Source organism: Manis javanica, chromosome X (assembly GCF_040802235.1).
Source record: "Manis javanica isolate MJ-LG chromosome X, MJ_LKY, whole genome shotgun sequence".
NCBI classification, from domain to species: Eukaryota; Metazoa; Chordata; class Mammalia; order Pholidota; family Manidae; genus Manis; species Manis javanica.
In genome coordinates this window covers 105,040,433-105,063,364 of record NC_133174.1, presented here as the reverse complement: position 1 = coordinate 105,063,364, position 22,932 = coordinate 105,040,433, and the positions used below count along the sequence as shown (strand labels likewise).

At 34.6% G+C, this 22,932-nt stretch overlaps 1 protein-coding gene across 1 annotated transcript in view; it reads right to left on the bottom strand.

Annotated features, from left to right (window-relative positions):
- Positions 1-22,932, bottom strand: part of HTR2C (5-hydroxytryptamine receptor 2C) — a 412,057-nt gene that overhangs the window by 371,016 nt on the left and 18,109 nt on the right. The window contains exon 2 of the mRNA XM_037016967.2: positions 3,692-3,753. The gene's annotated coding sequence lies outside the window, so the exon portion shown is untranslated. The remainder of the gene's footprint in view (positions 1-3,691; positions 3,754-22,932) is intronic.

The window sequence follows — 22,932 nt, the reverse complement described above, 5'->3', positions numbered from 1 at the left end:
TAGGACCTTTATTATGCCTTGTTGGCTTTGCTGTGTTTCTACCAAGTATGTCTGCTCTCCACTAGGGAATAGGTTGCCTTCTGGTGGCTTTGAGGTATTGGTCCCCTTACATGTCAGCTGCTTGTGAACTAGGCTCTTAGGTTTAATTAGATAGACATTAACAATATGTTGTTTTTCAAATTAACCACATTCATGAGTCATAGTAAACATTTGGTCACTTAACTAAAGAAATGATCTAAATAAACTAAATCAATGACCTGCTAGAACCAGAAATCTCTTGACTTTTATTTTCTCTTCCCTGCCACCCCCCATTCCCTTTTTCTTTTATTAAGGTATTATTGATATACACTCTTATGAAGGTTTCACATGAAAAACAATGTGGTTACTACATTCACCCATATTATCGTGTCCCCCCCATATGCCATTGCAGTCACTGTCCATCAGTGTAGTAAGATGCCACAGAGTCACTATTTGCCTTCTCTGTAAAATCAGCAAATATTTCTTTAAGCACATAGTTAGTACTATGTTTTTGAGTTTGACTGATTATTATAAAGGACCACTTCAATTTTGGGAATACTCATAAAAGTAAAAACTGTGAGGACTGTGGAATTAACCTATAAAGCCTCAAGTTTTCCTATGCTTTAAGTGTGTATATTTATTAATTTAAAAAAAAAAGCATGCCTGACTGAATACCTCTTTTCTCCAGGTGCTATTTTATTTTATCATTACCAGTCGAACAGTTATTTTTGAATTAATTATTGAATATATTGTCAAATACATATTACATGTTAGTTACTAATACTAAACTAAGAAAAAGATGCTAATAAGATATAAAAATCAAATAATATATTTGTGGTATGTTCATTAAAAGTATACATCAATTAAATCTATATTCTGTTGCATAATACTCAGTTCTGTATACCTTTCATGAGTTCTGATTAAGCTTTATGTACTTTAACTGAATGAAAAGTTAAAGAGCAATAAAATATATTTAGTTATTTTATCTAATCGAAGACATATTAAAATATTTGTGACTAAAACGAATAACCACAATACACTGCAAAGTGAAATTATACAACTGTCTATCAATGTAGGTAATATTTGATTTTTGTTATAGTCTGTTTTAATTAAACTAATTTAGTAACCTAAAGAACTCTGCAATAATTACTCAGTTATATATCAGAGAACTACTGAAAAAAAATTTCTTCTAAGTGAGCTTGTATTTATTTGAAACAATGCAAAGCCATTTAAATAAAAGATAAAAAGAAAAAAAGATAAAATTCTTGTTAATGTACGTGTCAAGGGTGTGACAAGTATAAATCCTGTTATGACATTGTAGAGCCCAGTATATGTACAACATTTCTTTATAGTAGCCCTTTGTGTGAAGAAACTTTAATGCTGATGTGGTTTTACAAAAAAAAGATAATGTTTACCTTTAATACTTACTGATACTACAAACCTTGTCCAGATCAGAAGGAGCACAGTTGTCCAATTGATCATTTTCACAGGAGACATTGAATACATTACCTAAATTATTACCTTGACTATGATATATATATATCTCACATAACATAGATAATATAAGTAAGGCTTTAGGGAAGGTATTATTAAGTTCAAATGAAAGCTGAAAAGAAATCATGTCAACTGACTTTTATTTTTAAGATCAATAGAATCTTAAATAGCTTAAAATAGCCACAGAAATCACCAGGGATCCATATTTCAAAAACGTGAAGAATATCAGGTTGTGGATGTATATACATTATCATAAAACTCTTGATACTTTTCTATATACAAGAAGAATGAACACATTTAATAACATTAACAAAATTATTTATCATAAATAACCAATCTCTATCTTTTACATTAAGTATGCTGTACATACATTTATCATGTCACTAACATGCCCTGACAAGGCCAGCCTTTAGAAGAAGTGAAGTAGGCAACAACCTTATGCACCCACTTGGATGAGATTTGGGACATACTTTCTCTTTCAGCTCATCAAGGAAGTCAATTGTTGAAGGCGTATTTTCAAGGTTAAAACATGCTTCTCTCTGGATGGGGTAGAACTTGTTAGATATTGCCACTCTGGGATGAATTTGTGTATCAAAATCCCCAACTAACAGCTGGATAAGAGCAAGATGGCAACAGGCCTGTGTGTACAAAGAGGCCTGGGAGAAGAGCATGGAGCGTTCATTATGACAATATGGTAAGGATAAAAATAGTGCTGAAAGGGAGATACTAAGGACGAAATTGGCTTAAGCCACATTCTACTAAGGCTAACCTTACCTTGTTCTTTACAGACAGGGCTTACAATGCCATTGATAATGTGACATGGCCTTGAGCGAGCACTGTTTGAAGCTTAAGAGTGTAAATTCACCTGCATGTCCACATTAACCTATTCCAACTCAGTGAAAACATCTGCAGTCAAACGTGGATCTTCATAGACTCACAGTGAGTGATTTCCTGTGCCCTCTCAGGAGAGCTGCTGGAGTTCTTTAACTTTCTGTATTTTACACTTTTTGAATTTCATTTTTTCCTCTATATAAAGCTGCCTATAGCATGAAAAACTTTTTCAATACATATTAAACAAAGGAAGTACAACCATTGTCATCATCTTAAATGGTGAACTATTAAATAACAAAGTAGGACAATTTCATGATGGCCATTCTCACTAGAGTACATTTTAACGCAGCCATTTTGATGCAACTGTCTTGATGTAAAATAACTCTTCTTTTATTTTTGATCTTTAGTAAGGTGTTCAGCAGACATTCTCAGCCCTATTCCATCCCTAACTGATCTGATTTTGATAGACTTCCATTTTCCAATTTGTTTTTGTATTATTTAATTTTCATTTATATAAGTATATATTAATTGTATATACTAAAAGGGTACATGAACATTTTATAGTCTAAGTGAGTTTACCTCTACAATTATTTCAGTTCTTCCTCTAACACTATCATTCTAAAGATATGTTGTGATATTAAATGTGTGTATGATTCTGAGAACAATCAGAAATTTAATTGGGAATTCCCTGTGCAGTCTGGACCTCAAAATAAGGGATCCAATTTTGACCCACTTTTCCTAACTTGTAATATCATACCAGGAAACCTATGGGGCATGGGTTTGTCCATTCTCCAGGTCAACGTTTTTCAGCATTTATAACTTGATACTCCCTTTTGGGAAACAAAGTTTTCAGTCTCCCTTCCTATTCCTCCGGAGATTTTTACGTCCATCCATCAAGAGTATTTTGAAGAGATTTTCAGAAATTTGTAATAGGAAAACAATAGCTGAATTTCCTACAGCCCAGTCTTGGTTATAAGACTTGTTTCTGAAGGAGAAAATGGAACATTTATATTTTGTCTTCACTAACCTAATTGATCTTATTTATGCTATTTTATTTTAGATTTATTTAGCATAAAGTCGGGGTGGTGGTTAAACACTTTGCAAGGGTGTCTGTTTAACACAACATTTGGTAACATAATAATAGGCTGAGATTTCTTTTTTCAGGTTGCATTAATATGTCATTTACCAATTAGATAATATTCTTCAGATGTTGTAAGTCATTAATAGCAAATGTTTTACTAGTTCAGAGTTAGGTCTACATTAGCAAAATAATAGGAATCCACTAAATATAATAGTTATATATTATTGTAAAATAAGAGTTTGGAGGCATGCTTATGGGTATACTTACCATTATTTTTGAGGGACAGCAATGGTTGGCCTACAGATGCTCATGGATATTGGTTGATAACCCTAAAAGCAAACATTTAGAAAAATGCAATAAGAACTCTATATGTAAGGTGCTATTCAGAATAATTATTTACATTATTCACACATAACGCATATCTGAAATGTAATGAGGCTGATATCCTGAAGTGTCAGAAGAATGACAGTCTTGTTTATATAAAATGAATTTTTAAAAAAGCTAAACACTAGTTTAGTGGATATGTTAATATCAGTCCTTCAGTTAAAGAGGAAATTAAATGTCAGTTAAGTATTATAAATGAATTAACAAAATTCGAAATCAAATATTAAGTTGAAATATTATTTCATATAAAATTATTACAGACCAGGAGTACTTAAATGGTATTTAACTCATAGTCATTAAAATGATACTAGAAGTGGGAAGAGGAAATAACACTTGAGAAATCACTGTTTCAGTATCAATTATTTTCAAAGTATCAATTGACAGTATTTATTTTGAGATGTGAAAACAAAATTAGAACAAATATTAGCTAACTACATTTTTGCAGGACAGATCAATTTGGTTTACAATGTTAATTTAACATATTTTAAGAGCAAAAAGTTTCCCAAAGCACATAAACATGACCAAAAAGGTTTAACTACAGAGATTTCCTTAAAATAAAAAGTTGTGGGAATCCACTTGGAACCCCAGAGTTGGTATAAAGATTATTTTAAATTGAAGACATTTTGAGATTCAACAGATGCAGAAAAAGCCTCCTTGGAGCTTCCCCTCTCTGACTAAAAAGCAGCAACTTCTGGAAAATGAGGCTACCATAAATCCCCTCTCCAGGACAATTTTATGGCTCTGAAGATGATGGTAAGCCTATTTTTTAAACCTGTATAGACAAACATAATCACAAACCTATCTCCTATCTGTTCTCCTGAAAATGCATTTGTCTTTCCTAAAGAAACCTATTTGTTTTTCCCATAGGAACGGTCCTCACCCCTCTATTTTCTCTACTAAATTTAGGTATAAAAGCCTTTAACTTGAACCATTAAACAAGCCAGCTGCTTTCTTTGTTGGCCTCATGTACATATAAAATAAACCCTTTTCTCCCATTAATCTCTCCTTTGTCAGTTTAATTTGCAGCCCCCAGTAATAGAACCCAAGAAGGTAGGGGAAAAGTTCCCCGCTCCAACAAAAGTAATTCTTCCATTCATCCAAGTAAGTAAAATAGAGTGATCTAAAGATGATTAGACTTATGAGAAAAACACAGAAAGTGCTAATTATATTATTTGAACACATTAAAATATTTTATTAGCTCATAAACTTATCAGTGTAAGTTAACATGTGTGAAGCATAGTATAAAATATTTATGTGATACATTTTAAAGCCACAGCTTAAATAATTTAATGTGGTTACCCCTTTAATCATCCAAGATACGATAGACTATACCAACAAATTTTTATATTTTTCATTCTTTATAACAATAAATAAAAACTAGTTCTGACTTCAAATTAGTGAAAAAACAATTTAGGTAAGTTTTGTTATTTTAAATTTCAGAAGATACACTTAATGTTGTAAATTTGAACTAGCATTTTCTTGTCTCTTATAGTTCCAAATAATACAAAGATTTATTGAAATAAGTATGTGAGAACACATGATCACATTAAACCTCTATTTTACTGAAATGGCAGAAATAATACAAAGATTTATTGAAATAAGTATGTGAGAACACATGATCACATTAAACCTCTATTTTACTGAAATGGCAGAAGATCTATAATAAATAAAATTAATTTCTTCATGAAAGGGATGTAAAACTGGGTCTACCTAGTATGTTTCAAAAAAAAGAGGTACAAAATTAATAGCTACCTTTGAACAATGATAGGACACATGGCTTGGTAGAGAAGTGGGTGACCAAGTCATTTGTACAATAAGAATTATACATAGCATTACAATAACACATGAAATCATTTCAATTCACAGTAATTACTCATTCTACCTGCTGTAGCTCCCAATTAATTTAACTTAACTGCACAAGTATCCCTGCAGAGAATAAAACGTTTGTGGCCAGATAACTGCTGCCAATGGAATTACAGCCCCCTTGCGGTTAACTATGGGTATTGCAGACAGAACAATGAGCTAAAATAATGATCATGGCATCTATTCATGAAGGATTTATTTACTGTGCTCCCCATACCTTGGGGTAGAATTGAGATATCTTATAATAATAATAAAAAAAATATGATAACTTTTTATTCAAGACATCAACTGAAAACATATGTTTTGGCGTTTCTAAAATTTTAGTTAATTTTGAAAAAGTCTTGGAATACCCCAGATGTAATTACATCTTTTTTCAATTTCTCTCTCCCTTTAGCCTCACTTGCTTTGCCCCTCCCCCACAACCATGATATTCATTATATTAATATTTTGCATCTATCACACACTTTCTTAGTCTTTTTCTCCTAGCTCTTTATACATAAATATTACATATATTTTATTATCAACACGCTCTAATTTCAAGTTTCTATCCATCTTACCGAACTGTTCTTTTAAAATGCCTACATGACTTTGGTAGATTTTTCTCCTTTGCATGCTAGTGACTCTAGATAGATAAGAGAGATTCCCCTGACCACAATCTCATCCTACATATTAATTCGAACACTATGTAATTCCATCCTACAAAAACAGTGCATAGAATATTTCAATTTCACATGTGCAGTCCTACTACCTCTGATACTATTTATAACTGATTTATAAAGTGGCATTAAGGGTAATTTTGTGATATGTTCAAGACAGATTTTATCCTACTTTTCCTACAAAAATTATTATTTTGCCTTCAGCTTACCCTGAGAAACATACTATAAAACAGTAGTTTAAATTCAAAATTGTGCTTTAAAAGTCATAAGAACCCTGTAAAGATGTAATGGGTAAGTTTCCTGCTTTATTGCTCCTCAGTGGAAATAATGGGGGGAAAACAGGCATTTAAAGTGGTTTATCTATCAAAGAAGTTCCGATCTTACAGTGGCTAAGAATCATAAAATGCCAGTACTCAATCCTGAACAGGAGTAAATGTTAGCACTACAAAAGAGCTTAATGTACTTCTTTGGTATGATGTGGCTATTCCATATTTAAAAACAAAGAAGTCATCTTTCATTCAGGATTAAAACACAACCACATTTGAACCCTGTGGTACCCTTTACTGCCTACTTTGACTTTAAAAAAATCTACTTCAATGTAATATAATTTACATAAGATAAAACGTACATATTTTAAATATAGAGTTTGATCAGTTTTAATGAAGGTATACACACCTGTGTAATCACCACACCAGTGAAGGTACACAATGTTTCCATCCTCCTGCTCCTTTATAGTCATCCCCAAGCCCCCAACTCCAGGCAACCACTTTCTAACTTCTATAATTATAGATTATTATTTCCAGTTCTAGAAGTTCATGTAAGTGGAAGCATACAGTATGTTCTCTATTTCTATTTCTTTCACATTTATTCAAAATATTTTTTCCTTTCAGTGAGTCTTATTTATAGACCCTGTAAAGCACACATGCCCCCTTGCCTTATCCTGTTGATTTATTAATTTAAATTTTCATAGCTTTCTCAAGTTACCATGTATTCTTTAATGTGTCAATGTTTATCTAACTTGATATGCCTTTTAAACTTACTATGTCATGTCAAAGAGAGCAAAGAGCCGGCTTATTGGTCACATATGGAACAATGAATTGGAAGTCCAACACAAACCAAAGGAGCAATAACAAAAGAGAAACCACTAGAGAAAGCTTTCAAATACAAAACGGTGCATTATCTATCACATCCTCATATTTACCACAATGCAGATACAAAAGCAGTTATTTTCTTGTGTGTATAGAGCATATATACTTCAGAAAAAAAGATTAAAACATGTATTTGGGGATGTAAATAGGATCTACTTATATATTTTATCAGATATTATGAAATTGTTTCAATGGGAAGTATATTAAATAATAGATATCATATTTTGGGTATAAGACCCCAGTTTTAATATTGAGGTTTTATATACTTAAAAAATTTTTGATGTTGACAGTTAAAATGTATACCAATCAAAAGTTCCTACAGTGTGTTATGCTACACTATTGCAAGAGACTAATGCAAAGCCAACCAAAATGAAAGACAATTTTACTTCATAAAAATCCTTTGAATAAGTGTAATTTTAAGGAAGTGGGCTCCATATTAGAGATTTAGAAAAAACAGATAGCACTTGAATCAACTGCTTTTTATGACATTCAACTACAATTGTGTATACATAAACGTTTTCTGATGTAAATGCCTCCTTTCTGGAAAGGATAGTCCTGTTTGGCAAGTGTTGATTGGATTGAATGGGAAAAATGAAAAAACTGGACTAGAAATTTAACTTTCCTGAATTTGAAACAGTTTTGCCTAATCAATTGATTTTGAACAGGAATACTTTGAGGAAGCCTTCCTTTTTATCAATTTTGCAGTACTAAAGCACAATTAACAAAAATAAGGATGATAGAAGCTCAGACACAAAATTTTATTCATTAAAAGGTATGAACAAATTAAGGATTTAGTCAGATAAATCAAGACCCCTTGCCTGAATCTACCCACAAGTTTTCTGTTGTTTTATTATAAAACAACCCCTCTGACATCTCAAGTAAGTACATCTATTAAAAGACTTGAGGTTCCCAGAATAAGCAAATCTATAGAGACAGAAAGGATTTCTGATTGTCTAGAGCTGAGGCAAGGAGGTGGGAAGTGACTGCTAATGTGTATAAGTTTTCTTTTGAGGAAGAAGGTTCCAATCTGTAGAAAGCAATTTACAGATTCAATACAATCACTATCAAAAAACAATGGCAAAAGGATCACACACCATGACCAAGTGGGATTCATCCCAGGGAAGCAAGGATGGTACAACATTCGAAAATCCATCAACATCATCCACCACATCAACAAAAAGAAGGACAAACACCACATGATCATCTCCATAGATGCTGAAAAAGCATTCGACAAAATTCAACATCCATTCATGATAAAAACTCTCACTAAAATGGATATAGAGGGAAAGTACCTCAACATAATAAAGGCCAGATATGATAAACCCACAGCCAACATAATACTGAACAGTGAAAAGTTGAAAGCTTTTCCTCTGAGATCCGGAACAAGACAGGGATGCCCACTCTCCCCACTGTTATTTAACATAGTACTGGAGGTCCTAGCCACAGCAATTAGACAAAACAAAGAAATCAAGGAATCCAGATTGGTAAAGAAGAAGTTAAACTGTCACTATTTGCAGATGACATGATATTGTACATAAAAAATCCTAAAGACTCCACTCCAAAACTACTAGAACTGATATCGGAATACAGCAAAGTTGCAGGATACAAAATTAACACACAGAATTCTATGGCTTTCCTATACACTAACAATGAACCCATAGAAAGAGAAATCAGGAAAACAATTGCATTCACAATTGCATCTAAAAGAATAAAATACCTAGGCATAAACCTAACCAAAGAAGTGAAAGACCTATACCCTGAAAACTATAAGACACTCTTAAGAGAAATTAAAGAGGACACTAACAAATGGAAACTCATCCCATGCTCTTGACTACGAAGAATTAATATTGCAAAATGGCCATCCTGCCCAAAGCAATATACAGATTTGATGCAATCCTTATCAAATTACCAGCAACATTCTTCAACAAACTGGAAAAATAGTTCAAAAATTCATATGGAAACACCAAAGACCCCGAATAGCCAAAGCAATCCTGAGAAGGAAGAATAAAGTGAGGGGGATCTCACTCTCTAACTTCAAGCTCTACTACAAAGCCATAGCAATCAAGACAATTTGGTACTGGCACAAGAACAGACCCACAGACCAGTGGAACAGAATAGACACTCCAGACATTAACCCAAACATATATGGTCAATTAATATACGATAAAGGAGCCATGGACATGGAATGGGGAAATGACAGTGTCTTCAACAGATGGTGCTGGCAAAACTGGACAGCTACATGTAAGAGAATGAAACTGGATCACTGTCTAACCCTATACACAAAAGTAAATTTGAAATGGATCAAAGACTTGAATGTAAGTCATAAAACCATAAAACTCTTAGAAAAAAACATAGGCAAAAATCTCTTAGACATAAACATGAGTGAACTCTTCTTGAACAAAGGCAAAAATGAACAAGTGGGACTATATCAAGCTGAAAATCTTCTGTACAGCAAAGGACACCATCAATAGAACAAAACGGTACCCTACAGTATGGGAGAATATATTCGTAAATGACAGATCCGATAAAGGCTTGACATCCAAAATATATAAAGAGCTCACACACCTCAACAAACAAAAAGCAAATAATCCAATTAAAAAATGGGCAGAGGAGCTGAAAAGACAGTTCTGTAAAGAAGAAATTCAGATGGCCAACAGGCACATGAAAAGATGCTCCACATCACTAGTTATCAAAGAAATGCAAATTAAAACCACAATGAGATATCACCTCACACCAGTAAGGATGGCTAGCATCCAAAAGACAAACAACAACAAATGTTGGCGAGGTTGTGGAGAAAGGGGAACCTTCCTACACTGCTGGTGGGAATGTAAGTTAGTTCAACCATTGTGGAAAGCAGCATGGAGGTTCCTCAAGATGCTCAAAATAGACATACCACTTGACCCAGGAATTCCACTTCTAGGAATTTACCCTAAGAATGCAGCAGCCCAGTTTGAAAAAGACAGATGCACCCCTATGTTTATCACAGCACTATTTACAATAGCCAAGAATTGGAAGCAACCTAAGTGTCCATCAGTAGATGAATGGATAAAGAAGAGTTGGTACATACACACAATGGAATATTACTCAGCCATAAGAAGAAAACAAATCCTACCATTTGCAACAACATGGATGGAGCTAGAGGGTCTTATGCTCAGTGAAATAAGCCAAGTGGAGAAAGACAAGTACCAAATGATTTCACTCATATGTGGAGTATAAGAACAAAGAAAACCTGAAGGAACAAAACAGCAGCAGAATCACAGAACCCAAGAATGAACTAACAGTTACCAAAGGGAAAGGGACTGGGGAGAATGGGAGGGAAGGGAGGGATAAGGGCAGAGAAGAAGAAAGGGGGTATTACGATTAGCATGTATAATGTGGGGGTGGGGAATGGGGAGGGCTGTGCAACACAGAGAAGACAAGTCGTGATTCTACAACATCTTGCTATGCTGATGGACAGTGACTGTAATGGGGTTCGTGGGGGGGACTTGGTGAAGGGGGGACCCTAGTAAACATAATGTCTTCATGTAATTGTAGATTAATGATAATGAAAAAAAAAACGATGGCATTTTTCAATGAACTAGAGCAAATAACCCTCAAATTCATATGGAACCACAAAAGACACCAAATAGCCAAAGCAATCCTGAGAAAGAAGAACAAAGTTGGGGATTATGCTCCCTGACTTCAAGCTACACTACAAAGCTACAGTAATCAAAACAGTATGGTACTGGCATATAATCAGACCCATAGATCGATGGAACAGAATAGAGAGCCCAGATATAAACCCATGCATATATGGTCAATTAATATATGATAAACTAGCCATGTATATACAGTGGGGTAAAGACAGTCTCTTCAATAACTGGCATTGGCAAAACTGGGCAGCTACATGCAAGAGAATGAAACTGGATTTCTGTCTAACTCCATACACAAAAGTAAACTCAAATGGATTAAAGGCCTAAATGTAAGACATGAAACCATAACATTTAGAAGAAAGCATAGGCAAAAATCTCTGGAATATAAGTATCAGAAACTGTTTCCTGGACACATCTCCTTGGGCAAGGGAAACAAAATAAAAAATGAACAAGTGGGACTACATCAAACTAAAAGGCGTCAGTACAGCAAAGGACACCATCAACAGCACAAAGAGGCAACCTACAAGATGGGAGAATACATTTGTAAACGATGCATCCAATAAGGGGTTAACATCCAAAATACATAAAGAACTCATTTGCCTCAACACCAAAAAATCCCCAAATAACCCAATTAAAAAATAGGCAGAGGATCTGAATAGACATTTTTCCAAAAAAATATAGACAGCCAACAAACACATGAAAAGATGTTCCACATTGCTAATTATCAGGGAAATTCAAATCACAACAACAAAGATATTATTTGACACCAGTTAGAATGGTCACTATCCAAAAGACAAGAAATAACAAATGTTGGTAAGGACGTGGAGAAAAGGGAACCCTCTGTTGGTGGAAATGTAAATTGGTGCAGCCACTGTGGAAAGCAGTATGGAGGTTCCTTAAAAAACTAAAAAATAGAAATACCATTTGACCCAGTAATCCCACTTCTAGAAATTTACCAGAAGAAAACAAAATCCATGATTTGAAAAGATATATGCACCATTATGTTTATTGCCAAATTATTTACAATAGCCAACACCTGGAAGCAACCAAAGTGTCCATAAATAGATGAATGGATAAAGAAGAGGTGGTACATATACACAATGGGATATTATTCAGCCATAAAAAATAAATTCTGCCATTTGCAACAACGTGGATGGGTCTAGAGGGTATTATGCTCAGTGAAATAAGCCAGGCAGAGAAAGACAAATACCATATTATTTCACTTATTTGTGGAATGTAAAAACACAGCAAAATGAGTAAAATAGCAGCAGAATCATAGACACTGAGAAGTGACTAGTGGTGACCATGGGGGAGGGACTGTGGTGGGTGGGTATGAAGGGTGAGGGGGATAAAGAAACACAAAAATTCTCAATCATAATATAAGTTGCTCACGGGGATAGTACAGCATGGAGAATATAGTAAATGATTCTGTAACATCTTCCTATATTGACAGATAGTAACTGCACTAGTGAAGATTTAATAATATGGGTAACTTGAACCACTGTGCTAAATACTTGAAACCAATATAAGATTGTAAATCAACTATATTTCTTTTAAAAGAAAAGATCTGGAGTTGAATATGTTAATTCTAATGAAAAGTCAGATCTTAAAATAACTTTGAAAAATTGTACTGTAAAAAAATACATTAAAAAACAATATTGAATCATTCTAGAGAGCTTACTATTTGCCAACCCCTGGGCCAAGCCTTCAGTGCTGTATCTCAATTAATTCTCACAGCAACTGTATGAGCTCTGTATTGATATCCAGGCCACTCTCCAGATAAGGAAACTGAGGCCTACAAAGGTGAGGTAACTTTCCCAAGTTCAGTACAAGTAAGTGACAGAAGCAAGATTTGAACCCAGGCCTGTCTGATGCCAGGGCCAAAGATTTTTGCTAAAGTTATATAACATCAGTCAAAAGCTGTAGGAACTGTGCCTTCCTTTGAAAGAGCCCTTCAGATTCCAGACTTGATTTGAACTACAAGGCCAAAATCACTAACTGCCTGCAAAGAGAGCCTACATCAGTTTTGCAGAGGTTGAAATAACTCTCTGCAGCCTTTGGAAGTATTTGTAGATGTTTTTAAGAAGTAAATGCCTAGCAGAAACAAATTGGTTTGGTGGAGAGGGCATTGGCTTCACATCTCAGTTCTGTCTCTTAGTAACTGTGTAACCTCAGGACATTTGCTCTGTCTTTCTGAGCCTGATAAAGCATGAGTAAAAATAATTGTGTCAGAGCTGGTGTTGGTGAACTTGCCAGCACAATGATATAAACTGTTAGCTTTCCCTAAAACCATTTTAGTGAAACACTATTCCATGGAAAGGCAATTGGCCACACCACCTTCTAAACAGAAAAAAAAAAAAAAAAATATATATATATATATATATATAGGAATACATTAATTTCACATAATAATAATCAAAACATTTATATACCTAGGAATCATGAAAGGCCAGATTTTAATTTAAAAATAATCCTAATATCTGAAGTTCTGAATATGAAAATTAAACATATCATCTGTGTCTGTGTAGTCATGTGGAAGCTGGGAGAGAACATTAAAAAGAAAGACTAAAACTGACAAATACGGCAAGACAACTAAAGCATTATGTAGTCTTATTTAATTGAATAAGATAAAAAGCTCAATTTTTATCTGGCCCCTACCTTGCATCAACAAATATTCAGTGTTTATATATAATCAGAATGATGCAAACTTTTCTATTTGAGGTGACTCTTTTTAGTCATTCATCTTGACATCAAACTGTATGTTGCAGTGGGTTCTCTGCTGAGGACAATGTCAAGTTTCTAAGTATCCAATAAATGGCCACTTGGAAGAAACTCTATACCTTCTGTATTATGGGCAAAAATTGCATTTGGTACTTAATTTTAACTTCTCAACTCATAATTGATATTCCCTAAAGGTTTTGAGGGATTCTGTTCCTTGTTATGCAAAATTTCATCTTCCTCTCAGCCCTCCTTTTGTTTAAATTGTACTAGCATATACACAACTGGGGACTTTTATTAAAAAAAAAAGCTTTTAAAGCTAATGAATTCAGAATTGAGTTAAACAGTAGTAACAGATTCTGAATACTCTGCAGGCCTTTGCTTTGAATAGTATTTGGAAACTGATTCTTAAAATACTCTTAGATGTTAAGAGGTGGATTTGTTTGGTATGCTTCATTTTTCTTAAAAACCATCTAGTCATAATATTTACTCAACTCGAAGTGGCAAACTTCATTGTAAAAATCACAGGAAAACTCAGTACAAAATATATTATCAATGTGAAGTTATGTACCAAAACATGTTAAAGTTATAGAAAGACATAAAATGGGGGTTTTAAAAATTGATGATTTGCATTTAAAATGCAGATGTCATGTTTAGATTTCAGCATGTTAGATTATGAAAATTTATGACTATTATATATGAAATTAGGTTAAAATAGAAGCATTTTTTATGTTATGAAGATACCAAGGCAGAATGGAATTTCATTGAATATGTAATCAACATGTTTGTGTTATTATGACTGCCATTTTTTCCCAGTAAATGTGATTTTGGGAAACTGAAGATGAATCTGGTCTTTAATCGTTTATTGAGACTTTCTTATGTGCTGGGCTTTGCATATACATTGTATATTAAATCCTCAGAGCAATCCTGCAAGGTACAAATTATTATCCTCATTTTTTGAGATGAGAAAGCTTAGACCCTAAAACCTTTTTAAAGTTTTCTTTATTCCCCAAACTACCCTTGGAACTCTTGTTTACTATATGGTGAAGCGTATATAGGTAATAATATTAACCAACTCAAATATAATGATACCCCTCATCTAATCTTAAACATTATCTTCAAAAGCTTTAAATTTATTTTTTTACCATTATGTACTCCAAATGCTCTTAATCACAAAGATTTTAATTAAATAATTTATTTGTGTCAGTTTTTAATATTATGAGTCATTTCTTTTTAATATTAGGATCCATTTTCCTATTTAATTGCCAACTACTATTACTATATAACATTTTGCACATCTTTTTCATTTTTATTTCTTTTGATAAATAATACCCTCACCTTTAAAAATGAACTGAATTCTTTGGAAATACACACACTCTTGATTTGTAGAAGCTGATATATATGACTGATGCTCTCCAACTTGTCTTCTTCCATTTATTTAGTTCTTTGAAAACATTGCCAATGACTAAGTACATGGTATACTGACTGTATATTTTGTAGATGAGTATTGGCATGTTTTTAAAACTTAAGCTGTCATGGTGTCATGGAAAAAGTACACACAACCTTTGTAGTCAGACAGACCTGTGTTTAATTCCTCACTCTATCTTATATTAGCTATATGTTCAGGCATTAACCTTATTTCCTATTTATTAGGGTTGTTGTGAAAGTTACATGAGATAATATAACTACTTTGTCAAATGCACTGACTAGGCTATTGGGAGGGCTCAATATTTTTTAATTCCTTTCCTTTCCTCTTTAATAGAGGAGCCCATGATTTCTTCTCTGAATCATCTTCTGATTCTGTTCTGTATTAACTAGATGGAATGGTAAACATAAATAATGATTTCAGTAATACTATAGCTTAAAAATTCTGACAAAAGGTTGAATCAATAGAAAATTGAAACCACTCAACAAAACATTGAAGATTGTCTTGGGCTATGCATTTTCCTTCTAGTTACTGTTGACTCTAGTGCACATCTAAATGAAAATTAACTGTTTAAATTCTGTTTACAAGATGTGTGAATGTTTCAATTTGGATTCAAATCATTCCAATATATGCAAGGTACATAATGCAAGTGAATAATGGAAAAGTATCACAGAAGTAAACAGATTTCATTCTATAAAATGCGCTTCTTTTTTTTTTACCTTTTAGAACATGCCATTGAACTCATTGGATCATGTTTTGATTTCATCTTTCACATACTCTGTATTTCACAGATTCATTCTCCTTTAAACCACACGAAGGTCACTGGTTTATTTCCTTTTAAAAATGACATAATGGATCAAAGCTGGAATTCTGTAGCTAGTGACTCATGCTTGCATTTGTACATTTCAAGAGATGTAATTTATAGAAAGGAAGCATCCAGCCTTAAGCTGTTTCAGACTTCAGTTGCTCCAACAAATTAAGAAATAAAGGCTAACATAAATAAGTGCACATGGCCTGTCAACTGGTCAGTCATTTAATTTAAACCTCAAAGAATATTCTTATTTGTCTTTTACATGGTTCTTTTTCTCTCATTGTGAATATATATATATGTCATATATATATACATCTCTCACACACTCATCTTTTACCTGTATATTAGTAGAATGAAAGTCATAATCTTGAAAGTATTCACATGACTTGTACTAACACTCTGATTATTGAAGCCAACAGTGTAAATGTACTTTCTGTTCATTCTGAATTTATTAAGCATGACATGATTCTCAAGGACAGCATGATGTAGTCAAATTTTTCAAGTCCTTTATTTAATATGCCACATAACCTTCAACAAGCAGTGGACCATGGTGGAATAGAACCTGATTTCAGATTTAGGAGAGTTGGGTTCTCTTTGTAAGCTTTGCAAATAACTAGCTTTGTGACCTGGAACAAGTCAGGGATCCTCTCTAAGTCTTTATTTATTTATCTTTCAAACATGCAATATTAAGTCTATTATAAATATTATCAGTATATTTAAGTTCTATTGTTTTATTAAAATGCTTAGCACCTAATGTGTTGTTGCTTTCATGTAATCCATGCATTTAGGGATTATAAAGCATTTTGCCAATATTCCTAAAAATTTCAGATTCCATGTATTATCTAATAAAAATTAATGACTCGAGGATTCAAGATGGTACTGTGAGAGATGAGAAAGAGAATTCCTCCCAAAACCACATATAATGTGAAAATATAGTTAATACAACTATCCCTAAAACAGCAACAGGAAAGAAGGCTGCACCAGACTACATACAGACCTCATGAACAGAGCAGACCTCAAGAAACAGGGTAATGTAAGAAAGCCTTGATCCGGTGGAACCTGAAGCCCTTCCACCACTCCAGCTCACTAGCGGGAGGAAGAGAAATGGAGTGGGGAGGGGGTGGAAGACTAGAACTGCTGACCACCCAGCCCTGGAGGTCTCCTTTGGACCACAGATCTACATTGTGTGGTAATCTGGAGGTTGCTGGGGATGGGGAGCTGGGACAGGAAGAGTGCATGAAAGACTGAGACTTCAGCTGTTTGTGGAGGACAGGGATCCACATCCGGCTGCCTTGGCAAAAAGGAAAGGAAGGCAGTCTGAGAGGCTTCCTAGCAGCAAGAGGGCTGCTGAAGGCGCAGGGTTTGCACAAAGCTTGCTACATGGGAGAAGGAAGAGGTGGACAAGGTTGTCTGGGTGCACTCAGGCAGTGGAGACAGGCATAGCAGCTGGGAAGCAGGAAACAGCTCTTTCCTCCCCCCAGGCACCAATACCACTCCCCTGAGACCCCCAACATTCCTTTAGGGGCTGAGCAGCTCCAGAGAGTAGAGCTTCTGGACACTAGAGGATGCCATATACCAATATGAAACACCAAAGGAACCTGGTTCAAAGTAAAATTATTAATACAACTCCTGAAAAAGATTTAAATGACATCGACCTCATGAACCTTCCTGAAAGGGAGTTAAAAAATATCATTAACATGCTCATGGAGGTATGGAAACATATTCAAGAACTCAGGAATGAATTCCAATTGGAGATCCAATCATTGAAGAGCACAATAGAGGGTATTAAAAGCAGATTAGATACAGTGGAGGAGATGATAAATGAAATAGAAACTAGAGAAGAGTAATACAAAGAAGCTGAGGCACAGAGAGATAAAGGATCTCTAAGAATGAAAGAATATTGAAAGAACTGTGTGACCAATCCAAATGGAACAATATCTGCATTATAGGGGTACCAGAAGAAGAAGAGAGAGAAAAAGGGATAGAAAGTGTCTTTGAGGAGGTAATTGCTGAAAACTTCCCCAATCTGGGGAAGGAGATAGTCTCTCAGGCCATGAAGATACATAGATATCTCAACACAAGGGACCCAAGGAAGACAATACCAAGATATATAGTAATTAAAATGGCAAAAATCAAGGATAAGGACAGACTATTAAAAGTAGCCAGAGAGAGAAATAAGATCACATACAAAGGAAAATGCATCAGGATATAATAGGACTTCTCAGAAGAAACCTTACAGGCCAGAAGGGAGTGGCATGATATATTCAATGCAATGAAGCAGAAAGGTCTTGAACCAGAAATACGTTATCCGGAAAGATTATCATTTAAATTTGAAGGAGGGATTAAACAATTTCCAGATAAGCAAAAGCTGAGAGAATTTACCTCCCACAAACCACAAACAGTGTATTTTAGAGGGACTGCTATAGATGGAAGTCTTCCGAAGGTTTAATAGCTGTCATCAAAGGTAATAAAACCACAGTAAAGAAAGTAGAACAGCTAATTACTAAGCAAATGCAAAATTAAATTAACTATCCCCAAAGTCAGTCAAGGGATAGACAAAGAGTACAGAATATGATACCTAATATAAAAAGAATGGAGGAGGAAGAAAAAGGAGGAGAAAAAAGAAACCTTTAGATTGTGTTTGTCACATCATATTAAGTGAGTTCAGTTAGACTCTTAGATAGTAAGGAAGTTATACTTCAACCTTTGGTAACCATGAATCTAAAGCCTGTAATGGCAATATGTACATATCTTTTGATAATCACCCTAAATGTAAATGGCCTGAATGCACCAATCAAAAGGCATAGAGTCACTGAATGGATTAAAAAACAAGACCCATCTATATGCTGCCTACAAGAGACTCACTTTAAATCCAAAGACATACACAGACAAAAAGTGAATGGATGGAAAAGATATTTCATGCAACTAATATGGAGAAAAAAGCAGGAGTTGCAGTACTTGTATCAGACAAAAGAGACTTCAAAACAAAGAAAGTAACAAGAGACAAAAAAGGACATTACATAATGATAAAAGCGTCAATCCAACAGGAAGACATAACCATTATAAATATCTATGCACTCAAAACAGCAGCACCTACATATGTGAAACAAATACTAACAGAATTAAAGGGGGAAATAGAATGCAATGCACTCATTCTAGGACACTTCAACATTCCACTAACTCTGAAGGACAGATCAACCAGACAGAAAATAAGTAAGGAGACAGAGGCACTGAACAACACATTAGAACAGATGGACCTAACAGACATCTACAGAACTCTACACCCAAAAGCAGCAGAATACACATTTTTCTCAAGTGCACATGGAACATTTTCAAGAATAGATCATATACTAGGCCACAAAAAGAGCTTCGGTAAATTAAAAAACATTGAAATTGTACCCACCAGTTTCTCAGACCATAAAGGCATTAAACTAGAAATAAATTATGCAAAGAAAATGAAAAATCCCACAAACACATGGAGGCCTAACAACAAGCTCCTAAATAACCAATGGATCAATGACCAAATAAAAACAGAGATCAAGCAATATATGGAGAGAAATGACAACAATAATTCAACACCACAAAGTCTGTGGGATGCAGAGACGGCTGTGCAAGGAGGAAAGCATATTGCAATACAGGCCTACCTCAGGAAAGAACAATCCCATATGAGCAGTGTAAACTCAAAATTAATGAAACTAGAAAAAGAAGAACAAATGAGGCCCAAAGTCAGTAGAAGGAGGGACATAATAAAGATTAGAGCAGAAATAAATAAAATGGAGAAGAATTAAAACAACAGAAAGAAACAGTGAAAGCAAGAGATGGTTTTTCAAGAAAATAACCAAAATAGATAAACCTGTAGCCAGACTTATCAAGAAAAAAAGAGAGTCTACTCACATAAACATAACCAGAAATCAGAAAGGAAAAATAACTATGGACACCACAGAAATACAAAGAATTATGAGAGAATACTATGAAAAATTATATGCTAACAAACTGGATAAGCTAGAAGAAATGGACAACTTTCTAGAAAAATACAACCTTCCAAGGCTGACCCAGAAAGAAACAGAAAATCTGAGGAGACCAATTACCAGCACTGATACAGAACTGGTAATCAAAACCTACCTAAGAACAAAACCCCAGGACCAGATGGCTTCACTGCTGAATTTTATCAGACATTTATGGAAGTCCTAACACCCATCCTCCTTAAAGTTTTCTAAAGTCTAGAAGAAGAGAAAATACTTCCAAACTCATTCTATGAGGCCACCATCACTCTAATGCCAAAACCAGGCAAAGACACCACAAAAAAAGAAAATTGCAGACCAATATCCCTGATGAACATAGATGCAAAAATACTCAGCTAAATCTTAGCAAACTGAATTCAAAAATACATCAAAAAGATCATCCATTGTGACCAAGTAGTATTTATTCCAGGGATGCCAGGATGGTACAACATTTGAAAATCCATCAACACCATCCACCACATCAACAAAAACAAGGACAAAAACCATATGATCATCTCCAAAGATGCAGAAAAAGCATTCGACAAAATTCAACATCCATTCATGATAAAAACTCTCAACAAAATGGGTATAGAGGGCAAGTAACTCAACATAATAAAGGGCATATATGCAAACCCATAGCCAACATTATACTTAACAGTGAGAAACTGAAAGCTTTTCCTTTAAGATCGGGAACAAGAAAAGGATGCCTACTCTCCCCACTTCTATTCAACAAAGTACTGGAGGTCCTAGCCATCAGATAACACAAATAAATAAAAAGCATCCAGATTGGCAAGGAAGAAGTTAAACTGTCCCTGTTTGCAGATGACATGATATTGCACATAAGAAACCCTAAAGACTCCACTCCAAAACTACTAGATCTAATATTTGAATTCAGCAAAGCTGCAGGATATAAAGTTAATACACAGAAATCTGTGGCATCCTATACACTAACAATGAACTAATAGAAAGAGAAATCAGGAAAACAATTCCATTCACAGTTGCATCAGAAAGAATAAAATACCTAGGAATAAACCTAACCAAGAAGTGAAAGACCTATACTCTGAAAACTACAAGACACTCATGAGAGAAATTAAAGAAGATACCAATAAATGGAAACACATCCGATACTCATGGATAGGAAGATTTAATATTGTCAAAATGGCCATCCTGACTAAAGCAATTTAGAGATTCAATGCAATTCCTATCAAAATCACAACAGCATTCTTCACCAAACTAGAGAAATTATTCTAAAATTTATATGGAACCACAAAAGACCCCAAATAGCTGAAGCAATCCTGAGAAGGAAGAATAAAGCAGGGATGATTATGCTCCCCATCTTCAAGCTCTACTACAAAGCCACAGTAATCAAGACAATTTAGTACTGGCACAAAAACAGACCCATAGACCAATGAAACAGACTAGAGAGTGCTGATATAAACCCAAGCATATATGGTCAATTAATGTATGATAAAGTAGCCATGGACATACAGCAGGGAAATGACAACCTCTTCAACAGCTGGTGTTTGCAAAACTGGACAGATACATGCAACAGAATGAAACTGTATTGTTTATCCCCATACACAAAAGTAAACTCAAAATGGATGAAAGACCTAAATGTAAGTCATGAAACCATAAAAGTCTTAGAAGACAACATTGGCAAAAATCTCCTGAATATAAGCATGTGCAACTTCTTCCTGAATGCATCTCCTCGAGCAAGGGAAACCAAAGCAAAAATGAACTCAATTGATTACATCAAACTAAAAAGTTTCTGTACAGCAAAAGACACCATCAACAGAACAAAAAGTCATCCTACAGTATTGGAGAATATATTTGTAGATGACATATCCGACAAGGGGTTAACATCCAAAATATATAAAGAAGTTACATGCCTGAACACACAAAAAAAACAAATAACCCGATTAACAAATGGGCAGAGGATATGAAGAGACAGTTCTCCAAAGAATATATTCAGATGGCCAACAGACACATGAAAAGATGCTCCACATCCCTAATCATCAGAGAAACACAAATTAAAACCACAATATCACAGCACATTAGTAAGAATGATCAGCATCAAAAAGACAAAGAACAACAAATGTGGAAAAAGGGGAACCTTCTACACTGCTGGTGGGAATGTAAGCTAGTTCAACCATTGTGGACAGTAATAGAGAGGTTCCTCAAAACACTAAAAATAGAAATACTGTTTGACCTGGGAATCCCACTCCTTGGAATTTACCCTAAGAATACAACTTCTCAGATTCCAAAAGACATATGCACCCCTATGTTTATCACAGCGCTTTTTACAATAGCCAAGATATGGAAGCAACCTAAGTGTCTATTAGTAGAGGAATGGATAAAGATGTGGTACATATACACAATGGAATACTATTCAGCCATAAGAAAGAAACAAATCCTACCATTTGCAACAACATGGATGGAGCTGGAGAACATTATGCTTAGTGAAATAAGCCAGGCAGAGAAAGACATGTGCCAAATGATTTCCTTCATTTGTGGAGTATAAAAATGAAGCAAAACTGAGGGAACAAAATACCAGGAGACTCAGAGACTCCAAGAAGGAACTAATAGTCACCAAAGGGGAAGGGTGTGAGAGGATGGGTGGGGAGAGACGGAGAAGATCATTGAGGGGTATTATGTTTAGTACACATGGTGTGGGGGATCATGGGGAAATCATTACAGCACAGATAAGGCAAATAGTGAATCTGTGGTATCTTACTAAGCTGATGGACAGTGACTGCATTGGGGTATGGATGGGTATTTGATAATACGGGTAAATGTGGTAATGACATTGTTTTTTCATGTGAAACCTTCATAAGACTGTATATCAATAATATCCTAATAAAAATTTTTA